Source organism: Silene latifolia, chromosome 8, assembly GCF_048544455.1.
Source record: "Silene latifolia isolate original U9 population chromosome 8, ASM4854445v1, whole genome shotgun sequence".
NCBI lineage: Eukaryota > Viridiplantae > Streptophyta > Magnoliopsida > Caryophyllales > Caryophyllaceae > Silene > Silene latifolia.
The window spans coordinates 38241535-38266796 of NC_133533.1; positions in this window are offsets into that span (position 1 = coordinate 38241535).

Genomic DNA, 25262 nt, shown 5'->3' on the forward strand with positions numbered 1-25262 from the left:
TCTGGAAAGTATAAAAACTCAATGTAAAATGTAACGGTTGTTTAATGGTGATTTTTGAAAGTTACAGCTTGACTTTGATTTCTGGAAACGCGGGTTTCACCAAAAGTTTAATATAAATGTTTTATTAGTTCTTAACCTATGATAGTTGGGAGGTGGGAGTGATGATAGGAGGACCTATGGAGGGGGTAAGAAAGGATATAATTTATCACACCTTATCATTGTAAGTATAGAATATTTAAAATGTTAAGCCATCTTTACTCGGGTAGAAACTTATGTTGTCTTGTTTTTACTTTTATAGAACCATGCCTCCAAAGAGATCTACACCTACACCCTCTACCATGTCCCAAGAGGAGATTGACCGTTTGATATCTATGAATGAGGCTTTGACTGCGGCACTGAAGGCTAAGGGGTCAGTTCAGGATCCAGCAAAAATGAGTGCTAATATTGCAAGACATAACCCGACGAAGTATGACGGATTAGGTGAACCATCCTTACTAGGAGATTGGCATAGGGAGTTTGATAACCTTTTTGAGTTGCTAGGATGTCCCGCGGAGTTGCAAGTAGATCAAGCTGCTTACTATTTGAGGGGAAAAGCGGGTTTGTGGTGGAATCGTAGTAAGGAGGTCTTAAGGGAAGCTTGGAGGGAGAGTGGTGAACCTTTTATCACTTGGAAAGGTTTTAAGGAGACTATGAGAGCTGTATTTGTGCCTGAACATATTAGGAGTAAGATGAGAGCTGAATTTGATTCTTTTAGGATGACTGATGAGATGACAGTAGAGACTTACTATAACAGGTTTATGGAATTGTCAGAATATGTAGCTGATTTGAATTTTAGTGATGAAATGTTGGCACTTAGATTTGAAAAGGGATTAACAACCACTATTAAGAAGAGGCTTGCAGCTGGTCAGCCAAGTACCATGGATGATGTTTACCAAAGAGCTGGGCATGCGGAGAGGATTGCAGATATGTTAAAGGAAGAGAAGAAGGAGAAGGAAGGGAAGAAGGAAAAGGGGGAGAAAAGGAAGACTGAAGCTATGGGTGATGAGGGAAGTAAAAGGACATATAGTGGATTTGGGTATGGTGGGAGCGTGGGAGCTGTTCGTGGAGGTGGTAACTCGATGTTTCAGGCATGCTACTCTTGTGGCAAATACGGACACAAGGAAAGGGAATGCAGATCGAAGGCAAAGTCTAGTAATGGAAGGGGAACCTATGGCAATGGGAATCGTGATGGAGGTTACTATACTCCTATGTCAGGTTATGGGAGCAATCAAAAGTCAGGAGGTTGGAGTAACCAGAGAAGTTATGACAATAGACAAGGCAATAGAGGTGACCAGAGTAGTGGTGAAAAAGGCATTTGAAACAGCTAGTACGGTACAAGGGAATGGGGAGAAGGGTAATTAGTATTTGTTGAGAGGCTTAGAGTTTTATCATTTAAAAAGTATTTTAAGTGTTCCTAGATTTAATAAAGTAGTGGTAGTCTAAAACTTCGGGACGAAGTTTATTTTAGGGGGGGAGGATGTGACACCTCGTGTTTTGAGTTAATTTTGTGATACATTTTCGTGTTTTAAGTTTATTTGCGATACATTTTGATAAGTGTGATATAGCTTGATAATGATTAAGTGATTTATTTTTTATGCAACGATAGTGAGTTGAAATTCGTATTCAATGGTGTTGATGGTTACTTGAGACTTGTGTAACATTTTGGGTGAACTTCGGGACGAAGTTCATTTTAAGGGGGAAAGACCGTAATACCCGTAATTTATAATTAATTATATTAATAATTTATGCATTTTAAATAACTAATTATAATAAATTCATAATTTATAATCGTGAATGAGATGGAATAATATATAATATATATAATATATAATGTAATGGAATAATAAGTGAGTCAGAAAGTAATTACGTAATAATACTAAAATTACTAATTAAACTAATATTACTAATTATATTATTAGTTGTATTTTCTAATAATTAAAGTAACTACGTAGTAAGTTTCCTAATAAGACTACCTCCTACTAGTATAAAAGCAAAGATAGACCTACCATATAGTTTTATTTATATAATTGCACAAGTATCACACATAAAGGGAGGGAGAGAGATCTATAGAAGAAAGAGGAAGAGAATATAGCTTTATTATCGTCTCAAGGTAAGACCGTCACATAATTTAATATTATGTTTTATAATTGTGAAGTCACATGAACTTCACGTAATTGCCATATCATATTAGATCACCGTGTACCACCGTATGGACCGCCCTTGACTCGCGACTTTGACCCTAGGTTAGCACTGGACCACCGTGCCTTCATCGGACTTTGACCTTGACCGTCGTTTGGTGCGGGGATGTAATTAGGGGCGTTTGTCGGGGTGGCTGCGACGGGACCGTGTTGTGTAAACACGAGTTTCGAACCCTGGTTTTAGCACGACTAGACCTGGTTTGGGGTAGGATGATGCTTGGTGGTTAGGTCGGCCCTATTAGAGGTGCTAGGGTTGTTAAAGGGGCTGACTTGTGTTGGGTTGGCCGGAGATAAGAGGAAACCGCAATTATTCGCATAACCCGGTCTTATACACGTTACCGTGGGTATTTAGACTCGAACTCGGGTTGGTTGGGACCGTGGAGGATAGAGGAGTTGACTGGTGGTGGTTACAGGGTCCGGGGTGGGACCATGGTGTCAGGGTGGCCGGAAAAGCGTGAAAACAGGGGAGTACAGGGGAGGGTGTTACGGGTGAGTTGTTGTCGGGTTGGTTGTTGTTAGTGTCGTTGTTGTTGTGGCCGTGGTGCAGCGTCGTTATGGAGCGTGGTGATGTAAGGGTTGTGGGCCTATGCAAGGGCGTGGTGCTGGTGGTGCGTGTGGTGTGGTGTGGTTGTCGTGGTAATGTGAGCAAGCGGTTGTATGACGTGAGACAAAGTGTAGTACATAATTGAGAGAGGGAGTGTAATACGTAATGGTATGGCATCATGATTAAGCACATTATGATGAATGTGTTTGGTGACTTCAGTAGGTGAAGTCCGTTTACTAATTATAATAATAATTTGGTATTTATGTTACTAAGGGGGTGATTAATATATTTAATCAACTAATTATTTATTAAGTATTTAATTAAGAGTAAATTGTGTTAACTAGATGATTAGTTAGTTTAGTTATTAATTGGTATATATGTTATAATAATTGTAGGATCCGACTTGGTAGAAGATCGTTACTAATTGGCTTGTGTGTGCGCGGATTTGCTGAAAAGGTAGGATAACTACTCAACTCGTGTTCTTTTGTGGGATTGAATGGATGTATAAAATTATTATTGTCGTATTATTGTGGTTGTTTATTATTGGATTGGATTATTCGTATTGGTATACTATTTTATCGGTTATCCTCAGTCTTGGACTGAGACGGCATTTGTATTTATATTGTGGGACATAAGATTGTTATGAGATTATCCTCAGTCTCGGACTGGGACGACAATGAACTATGAGGTATCCTCAGTCTCGGTGGGACGACAATGAACTATGAGGTATCCTCAGTCTCGGACTGGGACGACATTTGTGCTTATCCCCGGGCCAGGAGTTGGCGGGACGACGGTGTGGTGGAGCCTCGGTCACGGACCGGGACGACTAGTGTGGATATGATGGGAATCGGTGGTGGTATTATTTATTCCACGTGCTTATATCTATTAAGTTTGTATATTTAATGTTGTGTGATTATCCTACTCAACCTCGTGGTTGACCGTGTATTCGTGAACACCTGCGGTGAACCGTTTTATGGGGAGCAGATTTGACAGGTACCAAAGATTAGCTGACTTGGGAGCATTGGGATGAGAGCCAAACTTGGAACCTTAAAAGAAGTCTAGATCACATATATAATTATATCACTTTATTTATTTCCGCTGCGAGTTGTAAATATTTATACTAAGTTTTAGTTGGATAATTTGTAATAAACTGTAATCATTAAAGTTTTAATTTAAAGTACTTTGGTATTGTTGTACTTTGTTACTCACTACCTCGGGAAACCGAGATGGTAACGCTCTCATTTACTTGGGAATGTCTAGCTAAAGGCTCCCGAATAAATGGGGGTGTTACAATATTAGCGTCAGTAAGAAGTCTTATGTTGATAAGATTCATGACTAGTTCAATTAAATTGAACACATTTGATTGATTCCATTTGCTTCCGCTGCCGAATCAATTAAATAGGTAATGATGTATAGCACTTCATATACTTTGAGTATGATGAATTGTTTCAAAATCGAATTTAAGTAATCTTTACCAAGTAAGTCATAAAGATTACCCTTAAGTGCTTGCAGAAGCATTAAGGAAGTAAAGCAAAGTGTTTATGATGCAATTTTTGTGTAAGGGTGTTACACAAATGACAATTGACAATTGAGATTGCGCATGGTTTCCGACAAAACCATAATCAAAACACATTAGGATGGTTAAGATACCATTGTGGCTATGTTAATTAAGAAGTAGATTTTCTAGAATCGTTCTAGGCAATAAAGAACAATGAGAGATATTTATAACGGAAATTGAGTACACTTGCAATCATGAGATGTGCAAGAGGATGAGTCCCGCACACTGTGAAAAAAGTGGGAGCTGTTCTTAGGCTAGAGGACCTATGTCTTCATTGGATCTCGACATGTACTCAGAAAGTTTTGTGATGGAAATGTATACATTACAAAGGAAAACGAGTATGTAGTAAAGTTGAGTAAGGTACAAGAAATTGATAAAACCTACTAACCAAAGCCTTCTTATAGGCTAAACATGATGAGTCATGTCATTTCAATTGAATTGAAATGAACAACTACATACAAGATCAAATTAGATTATAGAACATGAAATAGTAATCAAGCATTGACTATTCACATGTGATAATCGCATTTGTCGTTTGAGTTTTACTTTAAAACTCTTTTATTATACCTTGTTACATCCAAACGGGTTGTAGAGACAATTGAACCCCGTTAAAGTGAACACGGATTAGCATGGTATTCGCCCATAGTCACTTGTATGAGGTGACGTCTCGAAGTGACTAGAGTGTGATGCGATTGATGGCAAGTTCAAGTGCCATAGAGTCATGTGAGATGACTAGTCGATCACATAGGCAGACTGTTAGGAACGTTTTGTCGGGCCTAATGACCGCTTATAGAGTTCTGGCAAATTTATATAGCCTGGTCGTGGCGAGAGCTGCTATAGTATTCAAATGAGTCGATTCTTTTGACTAAAGACTACTCACCTAAGATGGCTCAGTTTCAGATTAACTTTGATTTGTGTTACTACGACCTTCGTAAATGGGGTCAAATGGGCATATTTTGGGTTATGATGGATGTGGCTAGTCGAAGGGATTGAGTGCGATTGGAATTGTCCATCCCCTTGTCAGGGTTAAAACAATATCTCAGGGCCACTCGAGGAGTAATGAACTGGAAATGCGTGGCCACGCTCGGAAGGTATCTATGATAGATAAATCCGGTCAATCAGTTATTCTCCAGATCGAGGAAACCACTCTCGATATGATCACTTGCAAGTACGACCCGAAAGACACCTTGCATTGAGTGGGAGATAGTAATAGGACAAGAGAATTGGTGACGCACACTTGTCGAGGACAAGTGGGAGATTGTTGGGAAATGTGTCCTCAACAATAGTGCGATCACATGATTTAAATATCATTATTAAATCTCATTTTAAGAATACATGTGGGATGTAATATTTTACAGTCAACTGGTCCACACATATCGGTAATGCTTGGCTGACTAGAGTTTGACATTATTGTCGTGCGACGGTGGTGATCTATTGATCCCCTTAGGTCATACCTATAGGGAAATACTCTTAATTGATTATTTAATTAATCGTATATCGATACGAGTTAATTAAATTGCTTAAAATTGACGGATAATTTTGTGAGTATAATTTACGTATCTTATTGTAAATATGATTAAATGAGACACGGTCTAAGTAATCGAATTGTTTTATTACTTAGATAAAATTATTGTTTACAGAAACAATTGAAACGGAATGAATAAATTATTATAAATACAGAATGTTGTAGTTCATAATTTGGAAACCATTTTGGTACAAGTAATTACGAATTACTAGTCGATTTTGTATATGACATATTTTATGAGTATGTTGATTTTTAATATGTTAAAAATACATTACAATTTCATATGTCAAGTAACATGTCACATATGTTACAATTGACAAATGACAAAATAAAATGGACCATCCATTTTATTTTGAATGTACTTAAATAATGAAGGAGTTAGTGGAATAAAATTGTGTTAATTGTTTAGTGGTAAACACAATGATAAAAGCTAACAAGTAGGCATGAAAAACCTAAGCTTTTGAGAAGAGCAAAAAAGAAAAGGTATTGGGCATCCTACCCAAGCCAAATTTTCGGCCACTCCAAAAGAAAAGAGAGAAGAGCTTTTCTCTTACATGATTATTCATTCTTCCCATCTAATTTTCTAGTGTAAGAAAATTCATCAAAAACTCTCTACAATTTATGATAATTCTAGAGAAATAAACTCACAAATATTACCACCTCTTGACCGAAATTTTCAAGAGTAAAAATACAATTTGTTTGTATCAATTTTATTGTAAAACCATTATTATTACTAGATCTAAATAGTATTGGTTTATTAAGATGTATTCCTTGGGTATATGCTTTTGGGAGGGATTCTACACTTGAATCCTTGTTCTTCCATTTGGAAAGCTCAAGAACAAGAGAGAAAGGTGATCTCTCTTGTGCCCATTAAATCGAAATCAAATGTAAGAATATGATTTCTCCTCTATTTTATCATTTGTTTGCATGCATAAAATCCATATTTAATTTTATGACAAATTAATTTAACATATATGAGTATGTTAGTTTGTATATAGATCTACATTTCCTTCAAAGAACACCTTTGAATTAAACATGATATACGACGAGGTAAAAAGATTAGCATATGACCCAAAACTGGGGTCACTAGATCGAGTACAGCCTACTCGATCGAGTAGGTGAAGGTCAGAAGCACGTATAAGAAATTACCAGGGCTACTCGATCGAGTAAGGTTTACTCGATCGAGTAACAAGAGGTATACTCGATCGAGTAAGGGCCACTCGATCGTGTACCCTACGCAGTTCTCAGCACTGTCCAATTTTCGTAAAACGGTCATATCTCACTTGTATCTTGGTCATTTTGGGCGTGTGACCTATCGTTAGAATTGTAAAAGAACACGATATCACCTCCAATTGGAATCACATCAAAATCATACATACATCTCAAGTTATAACAGTTTAAAGACCACTTCGCTGTAATCGGTCAACATAACTATTTGATTTTTACTTCCAAACAACTTAAACAACAACAAAGTAAACAAAAAACAACTCAATACTCATAAAACCAGTATCCCTAACCACATATTACTATCCACAAAAGCCAAGCAACAACATCCATCATGCATTACCCACATGCTTTTATTCTATAACCTTTCGTAAAACCACAATATACTTGTACATTACAATTCCTATTCCCATGTGACTAATACAACAATATTACAAACCACTTCGACACCTAAACATATTCTTAATCACGAAATTCATATTCTCATGCAATTGCCACTCCATCTTTACGCAAACAAAATATACGTATACGACACAACATTCCTATTCACATGTTACTGTTATGCCACATTATAAATCATCCATCCTGCAACTTCATGATTCATCACATATTATCATATATGAACTACTTCCTTTTTCCCACCACATCATTCATCCTTCTCATATACTTTTCCAATAATTCCAAACAACATATCATCCATCATAGACATTAGAACATTAGTAAACACATAACGATCCCATGACACCCCATAGTGACCGGTTTAAAGTTGTAGGGCGGGTTCGCGACTTTAGGACGTCTCCCAAGTCTTTGCATTAGCTCCTAACAACTCCTAACTGGGTTCATTTTACTTTGACTCCCTAAATTCATTAGGTTTATTAGTTACAGGTTCCAAGATCGTCGCTCTGATACCACTTTGTAACACCCCCATATCCCAAGTGCCTTACCAGGACCACTTAAAGCATGGAAGAGCTACCATCTCGGTTACCCGAGGCAATGTATATCAAATAGACAATAAAGAAACATACTTTATTAAATATGTTTAAAGCGATACAAGTCCAAAAACCAAAACTGATAAAGTAAAATACAAATGTTCCTCAAAACTGTCAAACCAACTAAAAACAATGTAAAAGAATGTCTATGACACAACGGAAGACTTCTAAACAGCTCGTGGCGACTCAACCCAGCTATCCCATGCGCATCAACTCATACTTGCTCAATAACTGTTCACCATCCCCGAATGGATCACCACAGTTTTTAAAACATTAAAACGGGGTCAGTACTGATTACACAAACGTTACAACCAAAGCAATACAACAATCTAATCCAACCAAACCAATCTCCATCAAACCCCCACACACCTGACTACACACTAAAGTTTGTAGCCCTGCCAGAATACTCATCGCAACAAGTATTCCACACCGCCAGTGGGGGACCGCAGCCGTTCCCACCTAAGCCCCCCTCATCTCATCCGAGCGATAAACCTAAGTTCCTAAATGTGCACATCCCTTCTGTGGCGGGTTCCACAGAAGGCGAATCAAGGGCGTGAAGCCACTCCCGCAAGTGACTCCACTCAGCCGAGGACGCACCTCGCAAACCACAGACAGATATACAACAACCACATTATACTATCAACAATCACCAACTCCAAATCCAACAACGATATGATATACAACAACAATAATCAATCAATTATAAACAATGCCATGTAAACAATACTGAGTAGGGAAACCCTACCTGGAAAAGCAATCACCAAGATCATCATAATCAGCTAATCATAATCGTTCTTCAACGAAATTACCTCCTATAAACACACAATCATACAATCATAATCTAACATCAACAATACTCCCCAAAACCCCCAAATTACCCAATTAGGGTTTCAACTAAAATCAATGAAACGATATAAAAATCATACTAGAAGCTTACCCACAATGCGACGGTCTCACGCCGTAAAGAACTCAACGATCCGACGACTCTAGCCCTTAGGATTTGATAGCAATGCGAAAGAGGAGAGTAGCGTAACTTGTTTTTATTTCTTATGAAACTTAGAATAGGGTAAAATGACAAGAAACTGACGAAAGATGCTTTTATATCTTTCTCAACGTTACAATCAAAACCCGGCAAAATAACCCGTAAGACTCACTTACTCGATCGAGTAAGTGAGTTACTCGATCGAGTGCCCCTTAATCGATCGGGTGTCACACGTACTCGATCTAGTACCCAACAGGCAGACTACTGTTTTGCGTAAAAACATACTTAATCGACAGAGTAAGCCCCACTCGATAGAGTACCCATAGACATAGAAAACCGTAGTATTACAGCAAAGGTTAGTTTCCATTGGATTGTGGATTTTTCAAAAAGTGGGGGTTTAGTTTTTCACTTGGTTGGATAAATTTGAGAGAAGTTTCTAAGACAAGGATCGATCTTTCAAGGGATGAGGTTGTTTTAGATCATGTGTGTGAATAGGGAAGAAAATAAGGGGTATGCGTGAAAGATTTTGATTCAAATAAAAAGATGGGGGGCTAGACTATTGTTATAGGGGGGTGTCATAAGCAACCCCAAGCATGTAGTATTGCGTTGGAATTTGGTTCACATTCAAAGGTATGTCTATAGTTTTACCGGGAGATATAATATTTAACTACCTATAAATGTTTTTTACGTAACTACCATTTGACCCAACAATGATTAAATTATGGTTGTTATTCTAAAGAAGGAGATTTGTTGCATCATTGAGTTGATTATGCAAAGTAGATATTATTGTTTTCCTTTACCAATTGAAAAACAAACAGGTATTAATGAACAAAATATAAAAACTCTCAGTCCCAAGTATCATATATATAAACTTCATATTGGTTTTATATTCCTAAAAAAACAACATTGTCGAGAGCAAGGGTTAACTTCCATTGGATGGTGGTTTTTTTCTAGAAGTAGGGGTTTAGTTTTTCACTTGGTTGGATAAATTTGAGATAAGTTTCGGAGACAAGGATCGATCTTTCAACGGATGAGATTGTTTTAGATCATGTGTGTGAATAAGGAAGAAAAACAGGGGTCTGCGTGAAAGATTTTGTTTCAAATGAGAAAATAAGGGTCAAGACTATTACTATAGGAGGGGTCATAAGCAGCCCTAACTATGTAGTACTGCGTCGGAATTTGGTTCACATTCAAACGTACTTCTATAGTTTAATTTGACCGGGAGATATAACATTCTAACTACCTCTAAATGTTTTTACACAATTATAATTTGATCCAGCAATGATTAAATTATGGTTGTTATTCGAAAGAAGGAGATTTGTTGCATCATTGAGTTGATTATGCAGAGTAGATATCATTGTTTTCCTTGACCAATTGAAAAACAAACATGTATTAATGAACAAATTCTAAAAACTATAAGTCCAAGTATCATATATATAAACTTCATATTGGTTTTATTTTCCTAAAAAAAAGTATTTTATTAATGAAACACTCTTTTATTCTTATGTCAATATTTTATTAACGGGAATTATTTGTTGGTCATGCGGCATACATAAAATCTTAGACATGAACGATGTACTATATGTCTATATTCTATTTTATTGTGAAATTTATCACACATTATTTTAATATCCGTGCAACGCACGAGCAAGAAAACTAGTAACCCATAACTATAGAAGCTGACAAACTATTTCTCTCTTGTACTTTATATTACTCTACGTTTTTATTAAGGGCGTATTACTCTCTACTTTATTTACTTGCATTATTTTCCCCTACTTGTTTTTAATGATAATGATTGTAATACTAAAGTTTTATGAGTCTCTGGGTACTCTATCGAGTGGGCCTTACTCTGTCGAGTAAGGGTGGTTTGCAATTTAAAATAGTTTCTGACCTGTTGGGTACTCGATCAAGTATCCTTGATACTCGATCGAGTAAGGGGGCACTCGATCGAGTACCTCAGCTACTCGATCGAGTAGCCGGTTTACGGGGTGATGATTTGTCGGGTTTTGTTAATAATGCGATTAAGTATGTAATTACTTCTGCCACTTTTCTTTAAACACTTTTATAACCTAATTGCTTTCAAAAGAGAAAACAAACTACGTTCTTCGCATCAATCGCATTGTTGGCAAATCCCGGAGCTTGGAAGGTCGGATGTTACCTTTCTTAACACCGTTGTGATCCTTGCGTCGAGGGTAAGATCTACGTACCATTTTTATAGTGTTTCGTTAAAGTTGGTTAAACCCTAATATTGGGATTTGGGGGTTTTGTTGTATTTCGTGATTGGTAGTGATTATATGTTTGTATGTTAGGAGGAGGATTCGTAGAAGAAGCCTTTTGATATCAGCTGTGAGACCGTCTGATTGTGTTGCTTTCCAGGTAGGGTTTCCCTACTCAGTATTAGTCCCATGATGCATTGTTGGTGTTTTGTGATTGTTGAATATTATTTTACTCGTATTGTGACGGTCGTTGATTTTGATTGTTGGTTAATGGTTGTGACTGTTTGTCTCTGGTTCTCGAGATGCGTTCTCGGCTGAGTGGAGTCACTTGCGGGAGTGGCTTCACGCCCTAGTTTCGCCCTCCGTGGAACCCGCCACGGAAGGGGATGTGCACATTAATGGGACAGGGTTATCGCTCGGTATGATGAGCGGGGATTTGGTGGGTACGGCTGCGGTCCCCCACTGGCAGGGCTGGTCCAGTGGACAGTCGGTGACGGAGATTGATTGGAGTGGGTGTGATTGTGTGTGTGACCGTTTGAGTTATGTTGTTTGTTGTGTTGTTGGATTATATAATTTGTGTGATTAGTACTGACCCCGTTTAAATGTTTTAAAAACTGTGGTGATCCATTCGGGGGTGGTGAGCAGTTGTTTGACAGGTATATCTTGGATACGCGAGGGATCTAGCTGGGGATGGAGTCATCACATGTCAGAGCCTTTAGTCTTCCGCTGTGTTTGTTAAGACAGTTTTATTTAGGGTTTTTATAGTTTGAGAACAGTTGTAATTTTTCTTTATAGTTGGTTTTGTTATGTAATCACTTAAACTTATTTAATAAAGTACGTTTCGTTATTGTCTTATGATTATCATTGCCTCGGGTAACCGAGATGGTAGCACTTTCATGCCTTAGGTGGTCCTGGTAAGGCACTTGGAGTATGGGGGTGTTACAATGATAATTTTATATGACATGTGTTGGGTTCTCTTAATTGATGATAACATGCCCATTTAACATGTATTTTCTTAATTTCTCATTTCAGGTTTAATCGTTCAATTGCAAGTCTTAATCAAGAATCTTCGAACGCTTTCTACCCAAGATTTAGAGTCATTTGTGTCAACTAATGTAAAGGTGAAAGAGTAAAATACTTTCAATGGTAACAGTCAAGCCTACCGTTACTCTCGCTGGTAACAGTATGATTGACTGTCACTTTTGGTCTGTTACACTTGAAGCAGGTCTTTCAATATCAAGATTTCTTTTATAATCAAAATGGCTTTTCATGCATTAGTTTTAAAAGAAGTTTTAAACTTGAAATATTGAAGGGTGGTCTTTGGAATTTGGGGGTTTGGGGGTTTTGTTGTATTTCGTGATTGGTAGTGATTATATGTTTGTATGTTAGGAGGAGGATTCGTAGAAGAAGCCTTTTGATATCTGCTGTGGGACCGTCTGATTGTGTTGCTTTCCAGGTAGGGTTTCCCTACTCAGTATTAGTCCCATGATGCATTGTTGGTGTTTTGTGATTGTTGAATATTATTGTACTCGTATTGTGACGGTCGTTGATTTTGATTGTTGGTTAATGGTTGTGACTGTTTGTCTCTGGTTCTCGAGATGCGTTCTCGGCTGAGTGGAGTCACTTGCGGGAGTGGCTTCACGCCCTAGTTTCGCCCTCCGTGGAACCCGCCACGGGAGGGGATGTGCACATTAATGGGACAGGGTTATCGCTCGGTATGATGAGCGGGGATTTGGTGGGTACGTTGTGGTCCCCCACTGGCGGTCGGTCCAATGGGGATCGGTGACGGAGATTGATTGGAGTGGGTGTGATTGTGTGTGTGACCGTTTGAGTTATGTTGTTTGTTGTGTTGTTGGATTATATAATTTGTGTGATTAGTACTGACCCCGTTTAAATGTTTTAAAAACTGTGGTGATCCATTCGGGGGTGGTGAGCAGTTGTTTGACAGGTATATCTTGGATACGCGAGGGATCTAGCTGGGGATGGAGTCATCACATGTCAGAGCCTTTAGTCTTCCGCTGTGTTTGTTAAGATAGTTTTATTTAGTTGGTTTATAGTTTGAGAACAGTTGTAATTTTTCTTTATAGTTGGTTTTGTTATGTAATCACTTAAACTTATTTAATAAAGTACGTTTCGTTATTGTCTTATGATTATCATTGCCTCGGGTAACCGAGATGGTAGCACTTTCATGCCTTAGGTGGTCCTGGTAAGGCACTTGGAGTATGGGGGTGTTACAATGATAATTTTATATGACATGTGTTGGGTTCTCTTAATTGATGATAACATGCCCATTTAACATGTATTTTCTTAATTTCTCATTTCAGGTTTAATCGATCAATTGCAAGTCTTAATCAAGAATCTTCGAACGCTTTCTACCCAAGATTTAGAGTCATTTGTGTCAACTAATGTAAAGGTGAAAGAGTAAAATACTTTCAATGGTAACAGTCAAGCCTACCGTTACTCTCGCTGGTAACAGTATGATTGACTGTCACTTTTGGTCTGTTACACTTGAAGCAGGTCTTTCAATTTCAAGATTTCTTTTATAATCAAAATAGCTTTTCATGCATTAGTTTTAAAAGAAGTTTTAAACTTGAAATATTGAAGGGTGGTCTTTGGAAAAGGATATGCTAATTTATACTTCAAAAGTTTTCCTCAAATGTGTTAAAACTTATCTTTGACTTTTATAAAACAAAGTTTGCTTTTATCTCATTTCTTCTCAAGATTTGTTTTGTTGTGAATGTCCTTCCTCTTTGTTTCTGAAAAAGCTAAAGCCTCTTAAGGAAAACTACAAATCCTCTTTTTCTCTTTTCTCTTCTTATAAGGTAGCCCTTTTGGTGCAAACATGGGAAGGTCAAAGTCTTTGTTTCTTATCAAATGCTTTGACTCATAAACCCTAGCTTGCTTCCTCTTATATGCTCCCTCTATAAAAGGAACACTTCCCTTCATTTTGAAAGCAAGACTTTTCCTGAGAAATCAAAGTGTTTTAGCAAAATAAGTTTTTAAGAACTCAAAGCTTTTTCTTTGCAAAAATCATCTAAGCCTTCAAATGTCACAGTCGTAACCACTGTTGCTTTATAGTATTGTACTCTCTCATCTAGAATCGTTTGAACCAATAAGTTGTCCTTCTCAATTCTTTTAAAGAACCAGTTTGAGGAAACTTGGTCTTGTAAACATTTTAGTTAGAGTGTCGAGTTCCTAGACGGAGTAGTCTTAGAACTCTTGTCGCAACCGGAGTAGGTTGTTGGTCCTTTTTATTGTAAGGGTTTTAAGTAGTCGGAGTAGATCACTTATCTAATCAATGAAAAGAAGATTGGACGTAGGCCCTTAAAGTGTTGGCCGAACCAATTCAAAAATCGTTGTGTTGATCTCTCTTCGCTTTTAATTCCTCTGCAATTTATTTAATTGTTCTTCATTTACGTTTTAGCTAGCAACAGTCCTGAATACTTTTACTTCTGGTCTGTAGCCTTTACTTCACTTGCTAAGACAAACAAGTAACAGTCAGAACAATTGTCGCTCCCAAACTTCAACAATCTCCTTAGGCTTTCGTGATACACTTTTAATCATTCAATTTATTTGATATATCCATTTGCTCTTCATATTAATCAACTTACTTTAAAACAATAAAGATTAAGTTGAAAATTTAAAAATAGTACCTAATTCACCCCCTCCCCCTCTTAGGTACTTAGAATCCTAAACTCTCAACATGTAATCAACCAATAATTCCAAATAGTACAACTATTATACCAAATTTAGTGGCTACATTTATAACACAATACTTAGGATGGTCGGGTGCCAAATTCGAACAAGAGTCGTGTGTGTTGTCCCTTGCACAGTTGCTCACTAGCTAGTTAGGTTGCCAGTTGCCACTATCCTTGTGACAAGGGGAGTGAAAATTACGCCAAAAGGGGGGGGAAAAAGGATCTGAAACTTGTGACAATGAGGAGGTTCCCATATAATCTTAGAGAAAATGCAATGGGAGTTCTTATTCTTGAGTTTGTAAATAAGGCTCTATTTTTTGGACTTAATATCACTTAATTTAAGTTCACTTCAGATCCTATCAGTTCAGTTTAGATCCTATAAGTTTAGTTCAGTTCAGTTCAGATCCTATAAGTTCTGTTCAGTTCAGATCCTATAAGTTAAGATCTTATAAATTCAGTTTAGAAAAGTTATATACGGAGTATTATTTTTAAAAACCCATGCAAAAATATTTAACATTAATTATTTGATACATAATATACATTATTATGTTTAAAACAAAATTATCACTCCTCTCATTATTTTTTATCGTAATGTAATCGTAGTATAATGTATGAACAAACCAATGTATATAAAGTAGAAAATATTATTATCGTACCTTGTGTTTTAGACTATATTTTATTATCAATGTTCTCTCTTTGCTGCCCACTAATTTCTTACAAAAAAATTGTTTAATCGCAATACAAATTTGCGGTTTTTTATGATAATAATAATAAATAATAATAATAATAATAATAATAATAATAATAATAATAATAATAGTAGTAGTAATAGTAGTAATAGTAATAATAGTAATAATAATAATAATAATAATAATAAAAAAAAAAAAAAATAATAAAAAAAAAAAAAAAAAAAAAAAAATAATAATAATAATAATAATAATAATAATAATAATAATAATAATAATAATAATAATTTTGAAAACTAGAGAGAGGAGGGAGGGAGAGATGATCGTGCGATCATCCACACACCGACAGGTAACCTCACATCACCGCCGGTCACCTCACGTCGTCGGCGTCATCATTTTCACGGTGGTCGGGGGTCGTTTTTGTGGCGTTGCATTGTTGCGGAGATCGTTTCGTTGTGACGGTGTACTGCTTGCTGCTGCTGGTGTCATCGGCTGCCACCAGGGACCCACCACACCACATCACGTCGGCATTAGACCTCACCTCGCCGTCGTGCGTGACTGTGTGTGGTGTTTTTTGTTTTATTTTTTGCAGGTTATTGCGATTAGGGCAGCAGTCGTTTTCGCGATTAAGGCATCTCTGCCTTTTCCGGTTGCTCCTGGTGTTCTTCTTCCTTAGCATTCCCTCTGCCTTTTATCAACACTGGTTTATCTACGCTGGTGCGGGTTTTGGTTGTTCTTGATTGGTTTCTCGACTTTTTGCGGGTTTTCGGGTTGTGCGAGTTTCTGTTTGACGGATTCTCTTGGGCCTCCGGTTGCCTTTGTCGTCGAGGGGTGTTGCTCAGGTGGGGTTGACCGTCTCCGGCTGCTGCTTGTTGCACTATATCGTCCCTGCTTTGTCAAGTTTCTTTACTGCTACGTTTTTTTTTGTCTTGGGATTGTTCTGCTGTCACGTTTTTGCTGCCTCCTGCCGTCATTGTTGCTGATTGGTTGCTCAGTACTGTTATGGTGTTAGCCGGTGGTTACACGTGGTGGTCTTTTTCAGGGTGGTGGTTTTTAGCCGGTGGTATTGCGTGGGGGTGTGGCTGCTCATTGCGGTTTCTTCTTGCACGTGAGTGGCTTGGTCACTATCGTTGGTTTTAGCCGCTCCTTAGTCACGGTTGCTTGGTGGCTATAACGGTTTTTGTGCAGGTAGTGCGTGGGGTTTTGCTTCTTCCTTCATGCCCGAGCTTGTGCGGTACCATTGTCCTTTTTCGAGTCTTCATGCATGTCGGGATGGTTTTGGTAAGGGCCTTACTAAGGCCGCTTGGCAGAAGCATTTTCAGGACCAGCATTGTCATGATGGTGCGTTGGGACTTACGAGTCTGACTCTTACTGATAGTTTGACTGTTTACTCCAATGCCGAGAGCACTTTGAGACGGATGGGGATCTGGTTGTGTGGGGTGTGCTTTAAAACCCGTACCTTTCGCGCTAGATGTCGGCATAGTCGGGGGGGATATTGTAGCGCCTCCGGAGTGTGTTAACGGCCTCCATAGTTTTGTCATTCAGGGTATCTCTCGACCTCCGGCTTCGTCTCCATCGGTTATTTCGTCTGATGATGGGGTTGAGCTTGTTCAGTGGTCTATATCTTCGCTTGATCGTTTATTATCTTTGGGCCTTCGCACCGTGAAATCTATACCTGCTAAGTGTCGGCTTGGGTTTGCTCGGGCTTTGCGGGGGGCTTTGGTTGACTTGGCTAGTTCTCTTGGTGACCTCTCCTGCTGGATTCGTTTGCTTGTGTTGCCGCTTTTTCTGCTTAGGACCTTCTCCCCTCGGAGTAATCTTGAGTGTAGGACTATTATTTGGCGCCAGCGTCAGGAGGAGAGTATTACCAGGGCTATCCTCGCTTGGGGGTCCCTGGGGGTGGTTTGCAGCTGTTACGGGAGTGTTTGGATGAGGGTCCTTGTTTGTTTCATGTGGAGGAGGATCTTGATTTAAGTGAGCTTAACCTCCGTCAATGTCGACGGAAGATTTGTGATGGTAACTACACTGCTGCTGTTCGGGTGCTTTCTTCCTCTGGGGTCGCCCCTTACTCCGATGCCACTCTTGTGGCCTTGCGTGAGAAGCATCATGTCGCCCCGCCTCCTTCTTTGCCTCCTTTGTCTGGGGATCATCTTCCTCTGGTTGCCTCTTCGACAGTGGTTTTGGATATGATTCGGAGCTTCCCACGTGGTACTTCTTGTGGGAGGGATGGTTTTCGTGCCCAGCACCTTATGGACTGTTTGAGTGGCGCTGTTGTGGCTATCTCTGATGATTTGATCACTTCTATTACTAGGGTGGTTAATCTTTTTCTTGAGGGCCGGTGTCCTCTTGCTCTGGGTGAGTACATTGCCAGCGCCCTTGTCACGCCGCTTGTTAAACCGGGTGGTGGTGTTCGTCCTATTGCTGTTGGTACTGTCTGGAGACGGCTTGTCTCTAAGGTTGGTGCTTTTATGGTTGGTTCTTCTTTATCTTCTGATTTTGCTGGTCTTCAGCTTGTGGTGGGTGTGTCCGGTGGAGGAGAGGCTATCTTGCATGCCTTAAATCGGCTCATTGAGGCTCGGGGTGCTGAGGTGGGACTTTCTATGTTGCTGGTTGATTTCCAGAATGCTTTCAACCTTGTTGATCGTGCGACCATGCTTCAGGAAGTCTGCCGTCGTTGCCCGGTTCTTTCCCGTTGGGTGGAGTTTTGTTATTCCAGCCCTGTCCGTCTTTTTTATGGGGAGCATTGCTTGTGGTCTTGTCAGGGTGTCCAGCAGGGTGATCCTTTGGGCCCTTTGCTTTTCGCTTTGGTTTTGCATCCCTTGGTGTGCAAAATCGATGCAAAACCCGGGACTCTTTTGACCTCACTATGCAGGCGTGGTACTTGGATGATGGCACCATCGTTGGGGATACTTTGGAGGTGGGGAAGGTTTTGGACTTGATTATGGCGGATGGCCCTCGTTTTGGACTGCATCTTAATGTCTCCAAGACTAAGGTTTTTTGGCCTGTTAAGGATCCTCAGAGTCGGCTCCCCGGGGTTTTCCCCCCTTCTATTGCTCGGCCCTTGTATGGTGTTACAGTTTTGGATGGACCTGTCAGTACTTGTCCTGGTTTTGGCAGTGAGATTGTGGCGAAGAGAGTCACTAAAACCATTGAGCTAATGGACTTGGTTGCGAGGATTGAGGACCCACAATGTGAGTTGCTTCTGCTTAGAGCTTGTACTGGTATTTCTAAGCTATATTGCTCTCTTCGTACTTGTTCCCCTAGTGTTTTTGGGTCGGTCCATCTTCCTTTCGATGCTGCTCTTCGTTCCAGCTTGGAACGTATTGTCACCGCGTCTGGCCCAAGTTTTGGGGATTGGCAGTGGCGCCTTGCTACATTCCCTTTTCATCTTGGGGGTCTTGGTGTTTATGCGGCGGGAGATGTTTTACACTATGATTTTATTGCGTCTCGTTTGCAGTCTGCTGATTTGCAGGCTAAGCTCCTTAGACCTTCTGGTATTGTAGCTGCTGGCCCTGCTTTTGACGATGCCGCACGGGTGTTTTCTGCGACTACAGGTTGTGCTATCTTAGGTAACCCTAGTGAAATTGCTGCCCCCAAACTAATGAAGAAATTGGCAGACATATACTTCGCGACGGTTGCTGCTGCTTCAAAGTCTGTTTTCTCTTTGACACCACGCCAGCTTGCTTTGTGGCAGTCTCATCAGGGTTCTCACTCCTCCGATTGGTTGCGTGTGGTTCCTATCTCGGGGTTGGGTCAGACTATGAACGGGAGGACTTACCGTAGTGTGCTTGGGTATCGTCTGGGTGTTCCGTTATTCACGGTATCTAGGCCATGTCCTGCTTGCTCTCGGGTTTTTGCTGATGATGTTTTCGGGGACCACGCTGTTTCTTGTACTGGTACTGTGGGCGTTAAACATCGGCACAACTTCGTCCGTGACACTCTATTCGACATCTGCTATAGATCTGGTATTTCTGCGGGAAAGGAGGTTGATATCAGTTTCGTTGACGGGCATGGTGGCTCTCTTCGTCCTGGGGACTTGTTGCTTTATTCTTAGGACAGAGGGTGTGATGTGTGCGTTGACTTGACAGGGTCTTCTCCTTTGACTCAGACTGGGATGATGGATTTTGTGCCCGGTCGGGTTGTCGCTGATGCTGCTCAGCGTAAGTGTGCTAAGTACGGGGATTTGTGCGCGTCATCTGGGTATGGTTTACTTCCCTTCTCTTTCTCTTCACTTGAGGAGCTGGGTTCGGATGATGTTGCCTTGCTCAAGCGGATCCATAAATTCTCGGTATCTCAGGATGCGGGGGCTCGGGTGGCCGCTTACATTTTTACTAGACTTAGCTTTGCTGTTGCTAAGGGTGTGGGAGCCCAGATTGTTTCTCGGCTCCCCACCAATTTCATGTAAACTTTTATTTTTCTTTTAATGAAAGTTGCGCGCATCCTTCTATAATAATAATAATAATAATAATAATAATAATAATAATAATAATAATAATAATAATAATAATAATAATAATAATAATAATAATAATAATAATAATAATAATAATAATAATAATAATAATAATAATAATAATAATAATAATAATAATAATAATAATAATAATAATAATAATAATAATAATAATAATAATAATAGTAGTAATAATAATAATAGTAGTAATAATAATAATAGTAATAATAATAATAATAATAATAATAATAATAATAATAATAATCATAATAATAATAATAATCATAATAATAATAATAATAATAATAATAATAATAATAATAATAATAATAATAATAATAATAATAATAATAATAATAATAATAATAATAATAATAATAATAATAATAATAATAATAATAATACTAGTAATAATAATAATACTAGTAATAATAATAATACTAGTAATAATAATAATAATAATAATAATAATAATAATAATAATAATAATAATAATAATAATAATAATAATAATAATAATAATAATAATAATAATAATAATAATAATAATAATAATAATAATAATAATAATAATAATAATAATAATAATAATAATAATAATAATAATAATAATAATAATAATAATAATAAGCGTTTAGCGATTAGGGTTGCTGCCACATTTTGAGCATTAGGGCTGTTGTCACCGGCTGCCACCAAGGGTACCACCACAGCACGCCGGCTTTAGACCTCACGTCGCCGTCGTGCGCGGCTGTTGGTGGTGTTATTTCGACTGGTAGCTCCGGTTTTCGCAGGTTAGGGTTTTCTTTCGCCACACTGTCTGCTTTTTTTTCCTAGGGTTCCGGTTGTGTGATCCCTGCCTTGTCTGTGATCGTCGGCGGCCTTGCTGGACGTCAGCCTTTGTGTGTTGATCGGATTTTGATTCAGCATTCACGACTGTAGATACCTCATTTCTGCACCTCCCGCAAACCACCCGGTGATGATTGGGCCGCATGTTTGGTACGCGGAACGATTTGTGACAGTTCGTAAGTTTATCGTCAAGTGATTGCTCAAATATTAATATCTACCTCTTAGTTGTCATCTACGCGCCGATACGGTCGTTTTGGCAGTAATTAGAGTACATTTGGAGTCCGGGCCTAAAACCGTCTTCATTTTCTGATAACCGTTAAATTCCGAGTCAGAATGTTCTGGAATTTTCCGGATATTTCTATTCCATATTTTATAAATATTTCATAATCTTTATTCTTTGGTAAACAATTTCCCGTAATATTCATACAAAATATTAAGGAAAACCGAATTATCCCTTTATTCCATAATTTAAACACGGAAATCTTTCTTCCGCAGGAGGAAACCACTTGGGAACAGACGCAGCAGGTGTTGCGCCTCTTCCAAGAGACGCAGTGCTTGCTAAGCCTCTTCCCAGGTCCTTTTCTGCGTATTTCTCGTATATTTTTCATATCTTTCCGAGATTCACTTCCAAAGTCTCTCCGAAAACCCTATTCCTTCACGTGATTAGTATAAATAGGAGCCTTCGTTCCTCATATTTCTCACGCGAGTGTCCGCCCTTCTCTTCTCCCTTTGCATTCTAGACCTTTGTTCTTACTTTTTGGCGTCTACGTGCTTGAACATTCGACCACGTAAGCTCAGATCCTTCTGAGTACCAGCCTCGTTTGCATGACTGACCAATTTGACCAATTCCACATCAATCAACTTAATTAATCTAATCGTTTTCCTCTTACGAGGGCACTTTCATATTTGCGTTATAGTTCGAGTCGAGCATCACTAATCGATAACTTAGTTCATCTCGTTTCGTCAAACATGTAAGTCTGAGGGTGTAAATCCTTCTTTATTTATTGTTATTTACTTCTTGTATCATCAATTGTAAGGTTTATGTCGAAAATATCATTAAAATCGATTTCTCAAATCATGCTTTAAAAAACCCTTTTTACGGATTATCAGAAGACAAACCGTCGAGAAAGGACGCAGCAACTGTTGCGCCTCTTCGTGAGGCTGCCGCAGTTCCTGCTTCCTTTCTTCTTCCTTCGTCCTCTGTAATTCGTCAATTCTTCTTTATTATTCGTTTGTTTGTTAACTATTTGACACGATAGCATATTAATTCATATGTATATTATTTATCATTCTTTAACACGTTTAATTCGTCATTAATCCCGACTTAAATCCCAAGTAATTCATATTTGCGGGTTTTCGTCATAAACTCAATCCGGATTGTAGAAATTCAATTCATTCATGTTGAATTTTTGGAATTCGACCTTTGATATATTTCTCACCTTTTATTTGTCATATCCATCATTAATCCATTGTTAATCCATCTGTTTTACTTAATTTGTTCGTTTAATTCGCTAATCCATCGTTTCATCATGTAAATAAATATTAATAATCCGTCCCATCCATGTTTTATTGCTTTATGACCGTCATTCACATGTAAATAATCTATTAATCATTTCCATCCGAGTAAATATATTAATTAACCCTTAAATTCACCAATTAACATTAACGATTTGCGATTCAAACCTACGGCCCGAACTCACCCTTGAATGACGCAAAGAATCGCCGCTTCTCTTCAAAGGGCGCGATCTCTTCGCATGCTTGTTCAGTTGAGTTCGCCTCTGAACTCCGTTGTTGCTTGACCTAGTTTAACTAGCTTACGTATAATTAACTATTAATTGTATTATCGCCCCCTAATTTGTTCGTTAATTTATTCCTTTATTCTTTTTCTCAAATTATCCGTTTTAAAGGTATTTTCGACATAAATCGCCAAATCTTTTGTAATTATTGTAATTTTCTTTCTTGTAATTTTATTCATTATTATATTTATTGCTTTGTATCATTTGTATGTTCTCACATGTAATTGAATCAAACTTAAGTCCAACTTTGACATTAATTGCATGTTAAATTACATGTTCACCGACTTAGCTTAATTCTCACATATTAGGATTAAAACTTGGATGTTGCATTGCATGCATACAATCGACGATATATCGAGTATAGATGATGTCCCTAATCATTAGTAGAGGCCGCTATCAAGGCGGGCGGGATTAGGTGTTCGATCAAAAGAGCTTCCTAATACGTACCCTCACCCCTTACTCCAGATCTCTGTGAACACCCGTGTTAATTGGCATCCACGAGAGTCATTCTAGACATAGAATGCTAAGGGTAACGATTGCTTAGTGTTCATGTCACTACTTTGTGTCTTGACATGACACGAGGTATTCAAACGGTTCCAATTTCCCATAAAAATTGGTGGCGACTCCAACAAAATGCAAACGCTTGTTCTCTCTCTCCCAAGCGCCCCCGTGGGCCCACGCTGTCCACAGTTTGGCGACTCCGCTGGGGATAATACACTTACGTGTAGCCAAGGGTGAAACTTGAATAAGGTTAGGGAATAGTTTGTACAAGACAATTGTCGGTTTTCATAACTCGGTCTTCCTAGACCGTTTCATTCGGCCTTCCTAGGCCCAACCCAACCCATTCGACCAATCGTCCCGTCTAAACGGTCCTAATTCTTATTTGGGCCTAAGGATGGATAGCGATTGACGTCATCTATACCATGTTGCTTACTCTTGTTTGTATCAAGGGCCTTCACTACTTGAGGAAATGGACAAAAAATCGGCCTTACTCTTGTTTGGTACGAGCCTCTCCACAGACTTCGGGTTTGATGGTTCGGTATGGCAACCCACCCTTTAAACCAAAACCCTTTTAAATGCACTCAGCATCCCGTTATAATGCTTGTATAAATGTTTGTACCTTACGTGATCGCCATTTCTAAACGAAACCATGACGATTTTTGTAAAAATCAAAACCCATTTTCAAATGAAAATTTCGAAAAAAGGCCATTGATTAGCGCAAAACCCAGTTGAAACTCTGTCCGTTTGTCGAGTCAAAATTCGGGCCCAAGCCCATTTCCAAACCTCACTTCGAGTCCACTCCTACAACTACACTATAGTTGACTAGGATACACATTTTCAAATCCTTGTCTTTTCTTCAAAGCTCACTCAACACAAGTGGCACACACCCACTTCACGAGTCAAAACATTTCTTCTCTTAGCAAGTGTGTTAGAATAGTCGATCGTGTTTTGATTCGTCATCGATCTCTTATCCAGTTTTCAAGATGCCTGGAACCAGCGACACGAACCTCAACCAACTTCAAGATGGTAATGATCGAATCCTAGCCGCGCTAGCCCAAATCCAAGTTACCCAGGACCAAGTGTATGATCGCCTTGACACCATCGAGGGCCGAATCTACGCCGTAGAGGGGAGGTTACCTCCTCATGAAAGTGAAGTAGTGGATGACTTCGCGGATGAATCCAAGGACGAAAATCCCCACATGGGAATGACTGTAGCCGAGAAAAGGCTCCAATACTTAGAGGAGCAATTGATGTACCTTAAGGGGGATGACATTTATAGGGAGAATAATCGCAAGTATGAGGCCGTCAATTCCAAATTGCCAACCAACTTCAATATGACGGATATCCCTAAATTCAAGGGGCACGAAAACCCTTTGAACCACATCCGTGCCTTCAAGGATTACATGTCTATCAAAGGCATCAAACCCGAGATGTTCTTAAGGATCTTTCCTTCATCTCTTGACACCATCCCAAAGCAATGGTTCTACTCTTTAGAACACAAGAAGATCGCTACTTGGGAAGATGCCGCGATCGAGTTTGCCAAGCAATATGCGGATAATGCCGAGATCCAAGTTAACATGCGCACTCTAGAGGTTCTTACCCAAAATGACAAAGAAGTATTCACCGACTTCCTAAGTAGGTGGAGGAAGACTAGTACCCAACTAGTTGAACGCCCGGATGAGGCTACCCTTGTGGAGAAGTTCGTGGACAATCTCAAACCCATCTATGCCAACCATTTGAGATACCAAAACATCAAAACTTTCAAGGACTTAACCGTACTAGGGACAAGGATTGAAGATGACATCCGTAAAGGGCTCTTGTCCAAAACGGTAGGTCGAGGATACCAAGGCTCAACGAGTCGTTCATACGGCTCTACTAGCAAGACCGATGAGAATAACCTTCTCGAGCCATCCAAGAAAAGTACCCCACCAAGGAAATTCACAAATCTTGGGGATACTTACTCCAACGCTCTTAAGAGGTTAATGAAACAAGGCAAACTCCAACCCA